Raw genomic sequence first — 16,729 nt, 5'->3', positions numbered from 1 at the left:
CATTTTTTGTTCAACCTGAAACCAACATTTGTTTTTGAGGTTTTTGAATGGCAGCACATCCACAAGTCCATGATTTGCCCAACTCGAAATGCAGCTCTCATCCCAGCCACCATTGAACGGGGTGCATCCAGAGGAAAAGAGGTGCAGCTACTTTATCCCTGCTTCTGGATAGTCTCCAGGCCTAGATACTCGGGTAAGGAATCTGCTCCTGAGACGTCTTTTTTGTAGCACAACTTCCTGCTCCATTGCATATTTTTATATTATCGCTTGTTCATGGTTTACAAATGCCAATGTATAAAAACAACTCCAGTACAGCATTAGGGGAACTTCAGGTGTAAATCTGAAGTAACTCCACTGATTTCTGCTTTTACAGCTCAGTAACTGAGGGCACACTCTGGCCCACAGTGATTAAAAATAAATTGCCAAAGCTGGAATCCATTTGGTCGTGCCTGGCTTCTCCCCTCCGCGGAGGCTCTGTGTCTAGCGGAGCAGCTCAGAAGTAGTTCATCTGTTGCATTTATAGATTTGACCTGTGAACACAGCTAGGAGAGGTTACACAGTGTGCCATCATCAGGGCCAATGGAGGAGGCAAAACTCTTTTTGTTTTTCATTTATTGACACCGATGACTTGATCCCACTTCATTGTGAGTTCGGGCACAAACAGCAAGTGTCAAAAACTGGTCAAGCCACTTTGCTAATGTTTGCTGGTCATGATCTTATTATTCAAGCAGAGAATGAGAAGAAAGCTAGCAGCCATGCTAACCTCTCCAGCAGGGAGTCCAGAGCTGCAGTGATATAAGGCATTGTCTATTGACAGACTAGCCTTGCGGGGGTCACTGAAGCCTTGAGAGATTTCAGACATCCCAAAGTGATTTGTAACCTTAACAAAAGCAGAGACTGAGAGGCAGGAGTGCAGAGCCAGGGCAGCAGCATTAGATATATTGCTTTAAAACCAGGCACGCAGTATTCATCCCTTCTTGCTATGGATTTGGATTTTGCTTTTCACTGGCAGAGTGTAGCCCCAGCTCCCAAATATCCTTTTCTGTTCATCCGGGTGACAGTGACTAATTGTTCAGCCCCTAAACCATTATTAAAACAAATCACCCAGTGCTTCCAGGAGTGGAAGCAGACAACAGTCGGCCCCCCAGGAGGTTAACGCTTCTGGAAACAGGCTGAGCTGTCTGCCCCAAAGGAGACAGAAGGACTGTGAGGAATCATTGCCACTAGCAGAGCTTAACTGACAACAGTCATTTTTACTTTGATCCCACGTGTCAGCTGGTGTGCAGAGCAAGCCTGCTACAAGGAAATAATGAGATGGCAGCTACTCCTCAACCTAACCTGTGGCCCAGCTCTGGATCTGGGAACCATGCCAGCTTCCTTCACATCTCTGCTTGCAAAAAGCATTCTGGCAAAAAAATCTAGCAATACCTGTCCCTTTATAACAACAATATTCCTGGTCCTGATGCACAGAGCTTGGGCCAAAGCTTGCTTTGCAATGGAGCTCTGGCAATGGATTGGCAGACAATGTACATTCCAGGGTGCATGGACGAAATTGCTATGTGAAAGCTGGAGAAGGCACTATAGAGAATGGATAAATTGACTGAAGTGAGTGTCTCTAAATATGGCCCAACGTTTATTGTATCTCAGAAACACTCAGTTTACAAGTATAAAGAGGGTGATTATTTTCTACCTGCCAACCGTGCAAACTCAGCATGAGTTCTCAAGCCTTGTCTATATTAGGAAAATTACCCAGAGTTGACAACAGGCAGGTGCTACACCAGTATTGCATGACTCAATTGCTAGTGAAGACATGCGCGCTGCCATTTGTGTGTTCAAACCCCAGGCTCTTGTCTTCTGAAATGGTGCTGAGCTGCTTGGCCTTGTTCACACTGGTAGCTAACACAGGTTCAGCTGCACCTGTTGCAGCTCCCATTGTCAGCAGCTCCCATTGTCAGCAAGGCCCAATTTTCTCATTGCAGGTCAGTATCAAGTTCTGGTTTTCCCTCCTCACTTATCATCCCCTATAACAAAGGCCTGGCTGCTCAGACTAGGCCCTCAGAGACACTTGGGCAGTACCACTGTCTGACCTAGGTTGGTACAGGTGTAACTGGCTGGAGCCTAGCAGTCATGCCCACTGAGATGCCCAGGAAGGAAGGGAATCCTGCTCTCTCCCCCACAGCGGTGTTGAACAGGGCTGGTCATGAATTTTTGGTTGAAATGACTGAGCCTTGTGGCGCATCACAGGAGCCACATGATTGTACCTGCATCATGTGAGATGGTAGCCTGGCCTGGGAGCTCAGCCCACAGGGGAGAATGGAGGCATGAGGCACCTGTACTACAAATCCCATGAGGCCATGTGGCACCATTGGCTGTTCAATACTGAACTGACCAGAAATGAATAGTGCAGCAATATCTTTCATTGGACCAACTCAGAGCTCTTCTTTAGTACCATTCAAAGTAGAGTGGTATCTACCTTAACTAGTCCCTTATGCTTGTGCTAAACAATCTGTTCTAACTGGCATTTTGAAGTGATGCTGGGAGTTCCTTTCCCAGACGCCAGGAAGAGCTCTGTGTATCTCGAAAGCTTGTCTCTGTCACCAATGGAAATTAGTTCAATAAAAGATATTACCTCCCCTACCTTGTCTCGCTAATATCCTGGGATCGACACAGCTGCAATTACACTGCATAGTTCCTGTTCGCTTCAAGAAACTGAAACATTTTGATTCGAGAATGTCAAAACAAAACATTTCAACATTTCTGAATTGGTATTTGGGGAACTTTTTAATTGCACAAAAAATGTCAATATTTCAACTTTTCGGCCCTATTCAGTACAAAAAGAAAAGTTGAAATATCAGAATTTCCTGTGGGATGGCAATTCCAGCTCTCACATTGAATAAGCAGTACTAAAAGCATTACCAACAGCAGCTGTGACTCCTAATGCACACACAAACAGCAGATCTGATGAGTAAGAAGGTGCTGTTTTAACACTGTCATATTTCAGAGCAGAATCACTCTTGAGCAGCCATGTGTGCTGCTGTCAATGGATTGTTTTATTCAAGAATTAAAGGAACAAAGAGAAAATGAAATATCTCACAAGCACTTACATACGAACAATCCTCAGAGCCTGATTTGTCCCTGGGGTTCTGCTCACTGAAACTAGGCCAAGGAAAGTTTTGTACTCAACGCGTGATTTGTATATGAGAGAGAAAAACTGCCACTGAGCAAATAGAGCTGTTGCTGACATTTGTATTCGGTTGTTATGGTGAGAAAATTCACAGCCAGTGCCTGTCAAATCCCAACATACAGACATGAACATACGAGCTCTGTGGGAGGGGTTGACGGTTACACTGCTTTCCCTTTCTAAAGAAGGCCATAATCAGGCTGAAGAGTTCATCTAGAATTTAATCCTGTGCTCTCTAGCATGGTACAAGACAGAGGACATGCACAGACAGAGACCCAGGGAAGAGGCTACATCTGCATAGAGGGGACTGTCATAACAAGCTATTTACTCCTCTCTTCACATTCACTTTGAACTGTTGTCTCCTACCTGTGCCAAGTCATAGCAGAGAAATGCTATAAGCAACGTAATTTATGTAAATAAAATACATTATGCAAATATGTCCTCCTCATTTGCAGCTTAGAATTTTGTTCTTTTATAGTTAACAGGCACAAGTCTCATTCTCCCCTGGAAGAGACAGAATGGTTATGTTTATGCTCTAAAATTCTTCTGCTGCTTCTCTTCTCTTTGAAGGAGAAAAAAAAATCCCGTATGAAATATTTACACACTCAAATTTTCTTTTTAAAAAATCCCTTTGCTTAAATTTTAATTGTTTGCACATCATCTTCATGATTGCGGTTGCTTAATAGGATCCGAATAATAAAAGAGATACAGAAAAATCCACGTGTGCATTATACATTCATTCCCAACAGGGGATCTGTACTTTCATCTTATTAATGCTAAACTGAATTATTCAATTAATTCAAACATATTTGTGAGCTCCATTCCCTGATTCATCTTTTGTAAGACCAGGAGCCACAGAATCCATTGATTGAATTCCTTTCTTTGGCAGTTAGTAAAGAAATGTGTATGTTCTTTAATACTATTTGTTAAACATTTCCAATCAAGGATAAGTAGCAATGAGCTGCCGTCAAAATACTACTAGGAAACAGGAAAAGCTGTTCTGCCCAGGATGTGAAAGAGTTCAGGCTTACTGTTTGGAGACACCCCAGATGGGAGAGAAATCTGCTGGTGAAAATGCAGCAATTCATTGCCATGTGTATTTTATGGACTTGATTCTCTGCTGCTAGGGACCTTGCCGTGTCATTGGCACCTGTGCAAAGTGGGGGTAAAATGCTGCCCCGGTGTAAGAGAGGGGAGAAGTCTAATTTGCTTTGGTGCAACTGATGATGCAAGGTATAGGGAAGTGGAGAATTGGGAACTACATCTATACAGTTCATAGAATCATAGACTATCAGGGTTGGAAGGGACCTCAGGAGGTCATCCAGTCCAACCCCCTGCTCAAAGCAGGACCAATTCCCAACTAAATCATCCCAGCCAGGGCTTTGTCAAGCCTGACCTTAAAAACCTCTAAGGATGGAGATTCCATCACCTCCCTAGGTAACCCATTCCAGTGCTTCACCATCCTCCTAGTGAAACAGTGTTTCCTAATATCCAACCTAGGCCTCCCCCACTGCAACTTGAGACCATTGCTCCTTGTTCTGTCATCTTCTACCACTGAGAACAATCTAGATCCATCCTCTTTGGAACCCCCTTTCAGGTAGTTGAAAGCAGCTATCAAATTCCCCCTCACTCTTCTCTTCGGCAGACTAAACAATCCCAGTTCCCTCAGCCTCTCCTCATAAGTCATGTGCTCCAGCCCCCTAATCATTTTTGTTGCCCTCCACTGGACTCTTTCCAATTTTTCCACATCCTTCTTGTAGTGTGGGGCCCAAAACTGGACACAGTACTCCAGATGAGGCCTCACCAATGTTGAATAGAGGGGAATGATCACATCCCTCGATCTGCTGGCAATGCCCCTACTTATACAGCCCAAAATGCCATTATGGCAGATGTCACCAAGTGGTGCTGTTACATATAGACTTCCACGCTCTTTATTCTTCATGTGTGAGCAAATGTTCAGTCTCAGGAAGACATGCTGGGTAATGTTAGTTTTGGGTTATGCAAAGTTATGCAAAGTTTGGTTAGGCAGTGGTCCTTAGAGTGGGAGCTGTATAAGCAATGGCAGAGTTAGCTGTCTGCAGTGGTCTCTGATTAGGGTCAATTCTGGAGGCAGAACAGTTTCCTGGGGACAGGCATTGGGTCGAGATTCTTGGAAGAAAGGATTGCCAGCATGCTGTGAGATGACCAGGACTGGGGTGTGTGTACAAATAAAGCAAGTTACATTTAGAATCCACCCAGAGTCCATGTCATTGATTGCTTTTGCACTGGAAGATGAGCTTTAAGGTGCTAGACATAGACTACCAGAAGATATAGGGGCAAGAATAGGCAATTCGTGATGGAAGAGAGGGCAACAATATAAAGAAAAGATGAAAAAAAGGATAGAGAATTTAGTTCATCTTTATGATCTGCATCCTGAACTTCAAACTTCAAAATGAAGTCTAGGGGTAATCTAATTTGGTATCACTTTTCCTTAGTGAGGGAGGGAGAAATTCCCTGTAATCTTACCCTTCTTGAGCTTCATTACACTCGCCTCTGTCTTGGGGCTTGCTTTTCAGAAATGCTAAGCACCAACAACTCCAGCTGAAGCCAATGGGAGCTGCCAATGTTCCCTCCATGCCTCCGAAAAGCAAGCCCAAGGTGTTTACGTAACAGTCAGTTAATCAATGGCATTTCAACTAGCTAAGTGCAATATTGGTCTCCTTCGCATGCTAATTACCAGTCTCCCTGCACTCTTTTTGAATGGCATCCATCAAAAAACCCTCACGCTTCTGCAAAAAAAAATACTAATGCAAATGGTGTTTTTCATTCCATGTTGTTTTTCACAAATAGGCCTTAAGAGATAATATTAGTGTTCTGATCCTCTAATGCATTCGCCTCAATAAATAGAGTGCAGAAAAACATCTTTAAAAGGCTCCACATCCATTAAGAAGGAAATAATGTTTCAAAATTGCCATAATTCTGGTAATAGTCACTTATTATTTGACAATGTGGTTGATTTAGTGGCCTGTTGTTCTTGCTTGAGCCGATTTTGTTCCGATGTTGCATTTGCAATATTTTTGGGGTATACCCCCAGATCCACGAGAGGCATAACGCCCATCAAAAGCCTGAGCAGTTGGCATAGCAGTTAGTGCTCTTTTACAACCACTCCTCAATGTACCGGGAACAGTTGCCCATTTAAAAAATCAGTTTGCCTGCAGGTACCACACAGTCACCACAGTTATTTTCTCTTCTAAGAAGAGAGAAAAATGGTGCTAAATCAGATGCCACTGTGTTGTAAGTGTTGGCAAAGGGTGACTTTTCCATTGAGACCACTGGGAGTCAGTTTAAAAGCTGGTTTTGAGTATTTTACAGCCTGGCTTCCTCTAGAGTGGATTATTGCAACAGAAACAGAGAAATTAGAGATAAAAAAGACCTGTGGGAAGAGTTGGTGAAAATTGACTTTTGAAGGATTATTTACCAGAAAATTCATCCTAGGAGAGTGTTATTCACTATACATTCATCATTGTTCTTATTCCAGAAGTTTGTCACTAAATCATGGAGCAGAGATAACAACATCTGACCTAGCCAATAGGCACTCCATGAATAACATGGTCAGAGCAAACAGTTCATAGTCAGAAAATTATTACTCCAAACTCTTTGGCTAATGCATACAAATAATGGATACACTCAAAGAAAATTCAGATGGATTTCTGAATGGCTTGTGAACTAAAAAGCTAAATCTGAAACAAACATTACTCCTAGCAAATAGGTCACCCTATTAGCTCATCTAACCCATTGCATGGAAGCCAGTGCAGAATATTTTCTAGTTCTTTGTGCATTCTAGTTTGGAATGCCCCAAGTCCTGCACCCTCGGGAGAACCTTCCCTATCCCTAGCTTTCTCGACTTATTTTTTATCACATTATTCTTCCTTCTAATCCCTTGTGGCCTACACACCTTAAACACTTTGCATTCCTCCTTCGTGTTTGCACTCTTCAGATATCTGTAGATGAGAACCATGTCTCCCCCTGTATCTGTCAAATACATAATAGATTCATCTCCTTTAATCTTTCCTCCAGGAGCCAGTATCTCCAGCCTCTTAATATCTTTGGGTCTTTGCTGAACTCTGTCCAATTTGTCTCCATCTCTATAGTGTTTAAGGGCCGAGAACTGAACTATGTAGGCTCGCTGTAAGAAAGTCAGTTCAACCAGCTGACGATTTTGAGACTCACTGGTTAATGTAATTCATTCATTTGTTAAGAGTTTGATCACTGGAATGGCCCATTGAAAAACACAACTTGCTTCTGCAAAGGTCCCTGAGGAAGGGCAGCACAGAGTTTTGCTCCAGTCTACAAACAAATAAAAGATCTTTCACTTCTCAGAATTCTTGGATGAACCAGAGAAAGAATTTTGTAAAAAAGAAACTTTCCAATACAACTGCACACAGATAAAGAAGAGCAGCACTACCCTACGCAGGCACAAATTAGGACAAAAAGTTTCCTCTGTTGGGCAGTACTTGTTGTAGTGCTGCTAAAGCTGGCAAATGCTGGGTGGGATTTTCAGAAGTGCATGGCATTGGCCTAACCCTGCTCCCAGTAATGTCAGTGAAGCTCCCATTGACTTCAATGGACGCAGAGTTGGGCCAGCGCTTTTGAAGATGCCCCAACAATGGGGAAATTGGGAGGACAGGACCATCAGCCAGTCAAAGCAGGGGCAGTAGGATTAACGTGGACAGGGGAGAGAAACAAAGAAAGCACAGGAGCTTTTCTGGCTCAGCTGGACTGCTGGCTGCAGGCAGGAAGGGGGTCAGGGTACATGTGTGCAGGAGGCCGTAGCGTGCTTGTACCCTGGGCTCTCCTGGCTGATACAGGATAAAGTTCTGATCCAATCTGAACCTGGCAGAATAACACAAGCCCTTCAGGAATTGTTCTCTGTGGCAGTGTGCATGTATGCTTTGGGGCCGTATGAGAAGGAATCCGCTAACCGGGAATAAAAGCACAGTGAGGCATCATCTCTGCATCTCTCTTGCTGGAGCCCGCCACACTTGTATCCATCACTTCATGAGGCTGCCATCCATTCCTCCTCCACATATGCCCCTTCCCTAGCAACCTGCATATTCTCCACAAGACGGGCTCACAAATCCTTGGGCAGGGCATCGAATACACTCCAACCAACCATGGTGTCACCACTGGGGCAGTTCTCTGGTCTGCATTATACAGGTGATCATAATGGTCCCTTCTGGCCTTAGAATCTATGAATCCATGAACCTGTGACGCACAATGCCTGTGGAATGGTTGCTGTTCAGTGGCACTTCAACAGGGTGGCCCTGCCATTTTAAGCACCAGCCAGCCCTGTTCAGAGGTGGAGCCCCCTTTGAGAACAGTTGTTGGGTTGGGTGGAAGGGGATGATCAGAGCCAGCAGGCAAAGGGTCAGGTGCTTGGCTGATGAGCACCTGATTCCTATAGGGACTCCCAGAGCTCCATCTCGGGAAGGCAGCTACGAGAAGCAGACTGGCTCTGCAGCAGGGGGCTGCCCACGCAGACTGGATCGTAGGACTGCAGAAGATCTGTCAGAAGCAGCAAGACATTGGCAGGGTAGCCCTGGGTCAGGGAAATTGTTTAGCTGTTGGATTTATGTTTGGAGTGTGCTGAAGGTTGTCAGGGCCAGCGATGAGTGGTCCCCACTGAGGCACGGTGACAGCATATATAGAGCATTCACGATAAACATCCCTCCGCCAAGTACCGAGCAGCCAGCTAGTGTGCTATACATTTACACCCCAGCGTGCCACGTACTAACTCTCTGTTTAATCAACCCCTAACATCTAGACAGGTTCAGGCACCAGCCAATCATGCATTTATAGTGCATCAGGCAAAATGTCTGTGTAACTAAACCCACTGTGAGTTCCTGAATTGTTTGTGTCTTTGCCTTGTTCTCTCCCTAGTTTTCACTTCTCCCTGTCCCTGGATGTGTCTTTACCTGCTGAGTAGTTTTTCTATTATTTATCCTTTATAAATGTTTGTTTTCTCTAAAATCTTCTCTCCTCAAGATGTTTTCCTTTTCTGACGGGTTATTTTTAACCTTCTGCAGATGCTTTGCTCTTATTTACTGACATAAAAACTTCAAAACAGAAACCAAAAATTAGAGCTGCAACCAGAAGGAATCACAGCTATAAAAAGAGACCATCCAAACTCTAGACTTGTTGCCCTGAAAACGAGAAGGTTAATCTGGTACCAAGGCTTTCCTTCCCCCCATGGACAAATAGCTTGAACTAAAGGTTCAGGTGTGTCATTCTGTGCCTGAAGACAGACCAAACAGTATAAGAGCACTGCATCAACAACTGCCAGGGTCTCAAAAAACCTACATGGCAAATGTCTCTCCTTCCTTATCAAGGCAGATGCTGAGTCCTCTGCTGTCTGAAAAAGTCCCAAACCCAACCGTCCATAAGCCTGGCCACACAACAGCGGAACTCTTACGTTTTGAAGGCAACAAATCCCAACTGTGGATGTTAAAGGAGCAGAATAATAAAGTGCTTTGGATATGCATCTTAAAAGCAAGTCGTATCTAAGAGAAATCCTGCTTTGCTGGTGCAGGGGGAAATACCTTCCTTTTTTCCCCACCAGTTTCCCTATTTCCTACTAATGCTGGAAAATGAGTGGCCCAGCCTCTGCCCCCACCCACGTGAACCCAATGAAAATTAAAGAACAAAAACAAAACACCAGTAAGAAAGCTTCCGGGCAGCTCAAGCCCCCATTTTCACTGGAAAGTAGACTCTTCTTCTCTTCACAAGGTTACATTTATTCACCCAGAGAATCTGAAAAAATCTGACCAACAATGAATTAGGGGGAGGATGTGCATCTGCCATATAAATGCAAAGAGGTAACGGGAATGTTTAATTAACATCACCCCTTCTGCTGACATCAGGGTCCATCTCTTCCACCTTGTGCCCCGCAGGAGGCAAACCACTTCTCCCAGTTCAATGAGACTACTGAATCACTGCTGAAGGGGAGTCTCAAAACGTCTCTAACCCCAGGAGGGCTCATCACAATCTGTAACTCCTCCAGAAGAACACAAGAGCACCCTGAAATCCCCACCCACAAAACCTTGCTCTTCTTCATGTTAATCATTGCTTTGGCTGCTACTGAATAGTTATGTAAAGCACCAAACAATACATCCCTGTCTTCTGTCCAGCCCACCAGCACTGCAATAACATCCATGTGGGTAAAACTTTTCATTGACCCAGTGAAATTCCTCTCCCCCTTGAGCCTCATATTTAAGCCCTGAAATCCCGTTACCCCACACTGCCCACAGTCAAGGGTCCATAGCAAATAATACAACAATGGACTCAGGGGACAAGCTTGCCTTGCTCCAGAATGTATCTGCAGCCTCACCCCTCTACCTGTTTCCTAGTGGGATACATAGTGCCCAACATGGAACAGCCACCGCCAGCTAATGAACAGGAGGGAATACCATACTGAGACAGGGGCAACTATCAGCAAGGCCAAAATGTAATGCTGCCACTCTCCCTGTCTCCCAAGTTCAAATGCTTCCCTCAAGCTTCACAAAGTGATGCCACTGTGTGACCTTTAACTGCTTTAGACCGACTGGCATGCAATCATCTCCCTGCTGTTTCCCACACTCTCTTGGCTAGAACAGAAGTCAAAATTTTGTAACCCATGTTCCAAAGGGCAATAGGCCTCCCCTTCCTGACATCTTCCAAATCCCATTTCTGCCCCCATTTCTGCCCCCAATGTGCCTGTGGTCACAGCATCACTGAAATCACGAGAGCACCATAGAGAGGGGATCCATGAACCTCTGATCAAATTCTACTGTCACACCATCCATCTCTGGGGAAGTTGTCTACTTCAGCAACAAGATAGCTGCCTGAACCTCCATCTCCTCTACTGGTCTCACAAGTGAGTCCTAATCCTCATCTGCCAATCCGGGAAAATGTGCAGTACTACCCCAACACTGCACCTCTTTTCCCTAGAAAAGAGGGATGGTTTGTCCCTGAAAGAGCTCGCTGTAATATTCCTGACCTAACGTCCACCTGCCAGCAGGGTGTCTGAGGACCCATCCAGTGCTGAGATCCTGTAACCCCATCATATCCCACTGCAGTCTCATTTCCTTACATCCTGCACATATATTACAGGAGGCTGCCCCACCTTTTGTCCTAAAATCCTTTGCTAATTTAGCAGATTCCAGCTTTCTTCTGTGGCACTGAACCATTTCCGTCTTACCTCTTCTAAGACCTTTATTTCTATGCATGCCTCCCAGCTTGCAGTCAACTATGAAGATCTCTCAAATGGTTCTGCAGTGCAAAATACTGTTTGTAATCAGATGTATACAGATGTCCTGAAAAGGAATGTCGAGAGATCACCAGACTCCCCTTTGTCAGTTCTCACCATTCCATCCGGTATGAGTAAAACTTGCAAACTGTTTCTTGTTCCATAAATATGCTTCAACCTTTCTAATTGCCAATGCATTATTAAGGAAGCAAGTATTTCGTTTCCAATAACCACAGCCAAAGGTCACTGTTCCCTACTCCCTGAGCTCAAATTGGACCAACAGAGGTTAGAAAATTCTACGGGCTGCACTGCCCATCTGTGACACTAACAGTATCCCCGTGCAAGATGGCGAAGGGCTCACTAGTCCCTTGTAGTGAGTTCCAGCAAGCCCAGTCAGTTCAGTGCACCCCAGCTCACTAATGTCATAACCTATATCCAAAAGGTATCATGTAAGACACCAACAGAAAGCTAACAACTCACTGATCATTAATATTATTGTATGCTGTGTGCACGGAGGACAAATTCAAAATTACAAACATACTCGGAATTATGTTCTTAAAATGTGTCTGCCAAACAGGGCTGAAATTACCCCACACTAGACAAAGTAATGTGGTTCTGCCACCTTGAAGGTACTTCCAAGGTACATTAAGAGACAATGGGGATGCAAATTACATCAGGATCATCATGATGGTGGGGGGAGGGGAGGAGATTGCAGGAACAGATCAATTTACAATTTAGCAAACACCAGTGCAGGAAGACACCAGCATGAAACTTCCTTCACCAGGAGACTTCACGTCTCCTTCTTCACAGCTTGGGCATGGTGGGTGTAGCCTTCAGAAGAATCCATTTCAAAGGGTCACCGGACTTTGGAGTACTGTGTCCAGTTTTGGGCCCCACACTTCAAGAAGGATGTGGATAAATTGGAGAGATTAGGGGGCTGAAGCACATGACTTATGAGGAGAGGCTGAGGGAACTGAGATTGTTTAGCCTGCAGAAGAGAAGAATGAGGGGGGATTTGATAGCTGCTTTCAACTACCTGAAAGGGGGTTCCAAAGAGGATGGACCTAAACTGCGCTCAGTGGTAGAAGATGACAGAACAAGGAGTAATGGTCTCAAGTTGCAGAGGGGGAGGTTTAGGTTGGACATTAGGAAAAACTTTTTCACTAGTAGGGTGGTGAAGAACTGGAATGGGTTCCCTAGGGAGGTGGTGGAATCTCCTTCCTTAGAGGTTTTTAAGGTCAGTCTTGACAAAGCCCTGGCTGGGATGATTTAGTTGGGTTTGGTCCTGCTTTGAGCAGGGGGTTGGACTAGATGACCTCCTGAGGTCCCTTCCAACCCTGAGATTCTATGATTCTATGATTCTATAATGAAGGGCAGAGAACCCCAGGGGATCTTTCAACCTAAGAAGACAAAGGAACCAAGCACTTTGGACTTGGTGGGAGATCCTGACCAAGGGGTGGTCAGCCACCTTGCTGAAAAGTAGGTTGGTAAGGAAACTATCTTGAACAAAGGCTGTATCTTGTTTTGTTAAGTCTTAGCTGCTAGAAAGTGCTTTTCACTTTATTTTGCTTGTCACCATTTCTAACACTGTACCTGAACTCACTTAAAATCCTACCTCCTTTTGTTAATTACTTGGTTTACTTTTAATCGAAACCAACCCAATGCTGTATTTGATTTAAAGTGAATGTCAGCTCCAATTAATGTGGCAAGCTACTGAGTATCGTATCTTTAAAGGAACAAACAAACCTTAATCTCTCTCTGAACGGTCCAGGAGAGGGCTGGACATTGCAGAGCACACAGTTTGGGGAATATTTGGAAATAGGGCCTGTTGGGGTCACCTTGCCAGGTGTAACTAAGGTGGATGGAGGCTGGAGTGTGGCAGGGATGTAATAACACTTAAAGACACTCAGTGTCAGTGACTGTCATAAGTAGTTAGTTAAGGGTTAAGGTCTACCTGTAAAGGGTTAACACAGACCTGGTGAAACACCTGACCAAAGGACCAATCAGGGAAGAGAATTTGAAAATCCCAGAGCGGGAGCGGAACTTGGGTCTCTGTGTTCTTTGTTCTGAGTTCTTAGCCGTCTGGACCTACACCAGACCAGACGCTTAACCAAGTCTGCTCATCTTTCTGAACTAATTTCTCCTATTCAAGCTAGTGAGTATTAGAAGAACTGGGTAATTGCATATAAGAATCCTGTGTCTGCAATTCTGTGTGTTTGCATTGATTATTCGTAATTTTGCCTGTATTGTTTGTACTGAGGAAAGGAGAAATTTCTCCAGGGATTAATAAGATTAGACCCTATGAATGTCTATCTTGGATTCATAGAGATTGTGTATTTTTTCTCTTCTTTCTTTTATTCTTTTAATAAACTCTTTAAGTTCAGGACTTGGTTAAGTTCCTTACCTGTGGATTCAGGGGAAGGAAGCTAGGCGCCACTCTGTGGAGACAAGAGTTGTCTCCAAGCAGAGAGAGAGCAGGAGAGGGAGGGGGGAAGTGGGCTGCTTCCCTGTGTGTAGAGATTCAAGGGATTTGAATCTGGGTTCCCCAGGGGAAGCTTGGGGGACAGGCCGTGCGTCAGACACGTTAACCTGACTGGTGGCAGCGAGAAGGAATCCTACCCTAAGGGTTAGGGTGGGGGGAGAATACCTGCGGGTCCCCTCTTTGAACCCACAAGCTCAAAGTGGGGGTGAGATCCCATGACAGTGACACTCAGGGTCAGTGACATGGTTTAGATAGAATCCTGTGAATGAGAACGAATGAAGGTGAAGAGCTTCAGATGCTGGCTGGAAGCACCCAGACAATGGAGCTACAGTAGCAGGACATTTTGAGGCACTCAGGGTTACAGGACAGGTGGTGACACAACCCCTCCCGGGTCTGAGCTGCACCCCGGAATGCGATACCGTTGTCTGGTATTGAGGTAGCTTTTGCACACACCCTGTCCAATTGTCTACCAGATTCCCTTCTAAAAACATAACTGCCTCCTCCATCCTTAAATGAGCATGCCCAAAGCCATTCTTTAAGCCAGCGGCATCACACACTGCTTGTAAGTGAGTTTCAGCAGCTTGTAACCCTGTAGGTTGCTTCGTGCTGACAGTCAATAAAAAAGCAGCAACTTCTCTAAAAAGATCTTTCCTCAGCTTCTAATGGTGTGGGCCATAGATGGTGACACAACAATACCTCACACCCAAATAGCAGAAACCAACTATGAAACTCCTCCCCGGCTACAGTTCTACCACCCACTGCACCAATCCTGCATAAGTATAAAACCATTCCCCCTACCCCAGCGTAAGTATCAGGCCCTGGGGACCAAAAATATGGACCCTTCCTCCAGTGCCTCTGAGCGCCCAAAATGTCACATAGGACCTAGTGGGGATCCAGGAAACAAGACTAATCCTGCCCCTCCGAAAACTGCAAGCTCATCTGCCTCCAGCACACACTCAGGAGGGAGTGCATGTTCCAAGTTGCAGATTTCAGCACCATCGAAACACAGGCTCAGGTCTGAGTCATTACAGTATTTGAGATCCCAGTCATGGGGATTGCCTTGGCGTTGCTATGAAACCCGCGACTCACCCCCTCACTTGCTCTTTCCTTTTCTTTAGCCACTTGTTCCTTGTCGAATGGCTCATTTACTCTCACCTGGGGGGCCTCCTGAGTCCCCAGACCTTGACCCCCAACTCTGATCATTCTTTCTGGTGTTGCTCAAACCCAGTATCTCCTGGGTCCCTTTCCCCCAGTGCATATTCTTGTTACACATCCATAGGCTCCTCTCTCTGGTCTCTCTCGTCCACAACGGGGCCGAATACAGAAAACCTGTTAACCATTTGAACTGTGGAAATGTTGTTTGGTTAGGTCAGTTGTAGGTCACCCTCAGCTGCTATAACCCCAGCAGGACTTCTTGGATCCTCTTTCCCTGTCTGATTTCAAACATCTCTCCGGCTCCTAAAGTTGAGCCCAACAAAACCTGTTTCCCAACTACAGGATCTGCCACAGCCCAGCAACCCCTCCCTGGTGACAGGAATTACTGCATAGTCAGTCGCGCCTGTGGATGTTCCTTCCCCAGGTTCTCTTTTTTCCCCCCACTGCATCTCCAATAGTCTCCCCCAAATTCCCAGTGCTCATGTCCCTACCTGTATCATCCTGGATCTCAACAGTTCCCACTCCCTCACCCTGACTCCTTCCGAATCTTGTATCAGTAAAGGACAAAGTCAGTCCTTCCCCTCCTCAAACAGAAAGGCCCCAGCACTCAAAACGGGGCTTTCATCAATCCTCAAGGGGTTAAGTGGAATCCTCCAACCCGTTGGCTCAGAGAAGGAGGAAGGGTTCTTGTGAGGCTGGGAATGATGTCTTTCCTATTGTGCCATGCCTCTGGGCACTGCCGATAAACAAATCCATTTTCCCCCACATGTGTTGAAACTAATGAAGTCCCTGCAGTCCTCAATCTGGTATGCACTAGACCCACGCACATGCACTTCCTCAAAACACAGCTCCCACTCAAACGCTCCGCAGAGCCGCTGGTAAAACAAGTGCCTGGCTGCCCAGACTACCTACTCTTCCAGGGATACCTGAGTAACCCTGCTCAGAACCTAAATAAATTATGTTGGGGAGACGTTGCATTGTATTATTAACCTGGAGGAGTTCAATGGTGCCTTTAAATTCACCATTCCAAATGCTAAATCAATCAAACAAATTATAGGCTGCAACTTTTTAGAGTAACATGAAACCCAGTGCAGAACATCCACTTTGAGTATGTTTTCACTGAGGAAGAAAAGAGTCATAGGCTTAAGAGCAGGTTGGAATTAAAAAATTGCTACTATATCGTCCCAATTCCTTGTTCCCTTCCTAATGCCAAACCTCTCCCAGAAAAATTCCCCTTCCCTGTTAGAGGAAAAGCTCCCAGGCAGCCTCTCCTGCCTGGCTCGTGTATCACAGCTTAAGGGTTTTAACAAGAGTCCAACAACAGAATCTCTCCTGGACATTTGACCATGTCCCCCAGGCCATGTAGTCAAGCCGCAGGGCATCCTAGGGCAACGCTTCCATTGTGAGGCGTTTTCCCCAGAAACCCGATCCTGACTGGCTGGGACTGCGGCTGGGATTTCTTCTTAGGCCTCATCCTTCCTTACCGTCACTGTTCCTCAGTCACACCAGGCTTTTGTGCTCCCTCCTCAGCCCTGGAGCTTCCCTTTGTGCTGCTGGGAACCTCAAGGGCAAGGGAAACAACAGACCCATCTTCAGGTTTTCAAAAATGCCTCTTTGGGGCCACTTTTCCCGCTGGTCAACTCCCTCC

Source organism: Mauremys reevesii, linkage group 5, assembly GCF_016161935.1.
Source record: "Mauremys reevesii isolate NIE-2019 linkage group 5, ASM1616193v1, whole genome shotgun sequence".
Classification (NCBI taxonomy): domain Eukaryota; kingdom Metazoa; phylum Chordata; order Testudines; family Geoemydidae; genus Mauremys; species Mauremys reevesii.
This window is presented reverse-complemented; position numbering follows the sequence as displayed.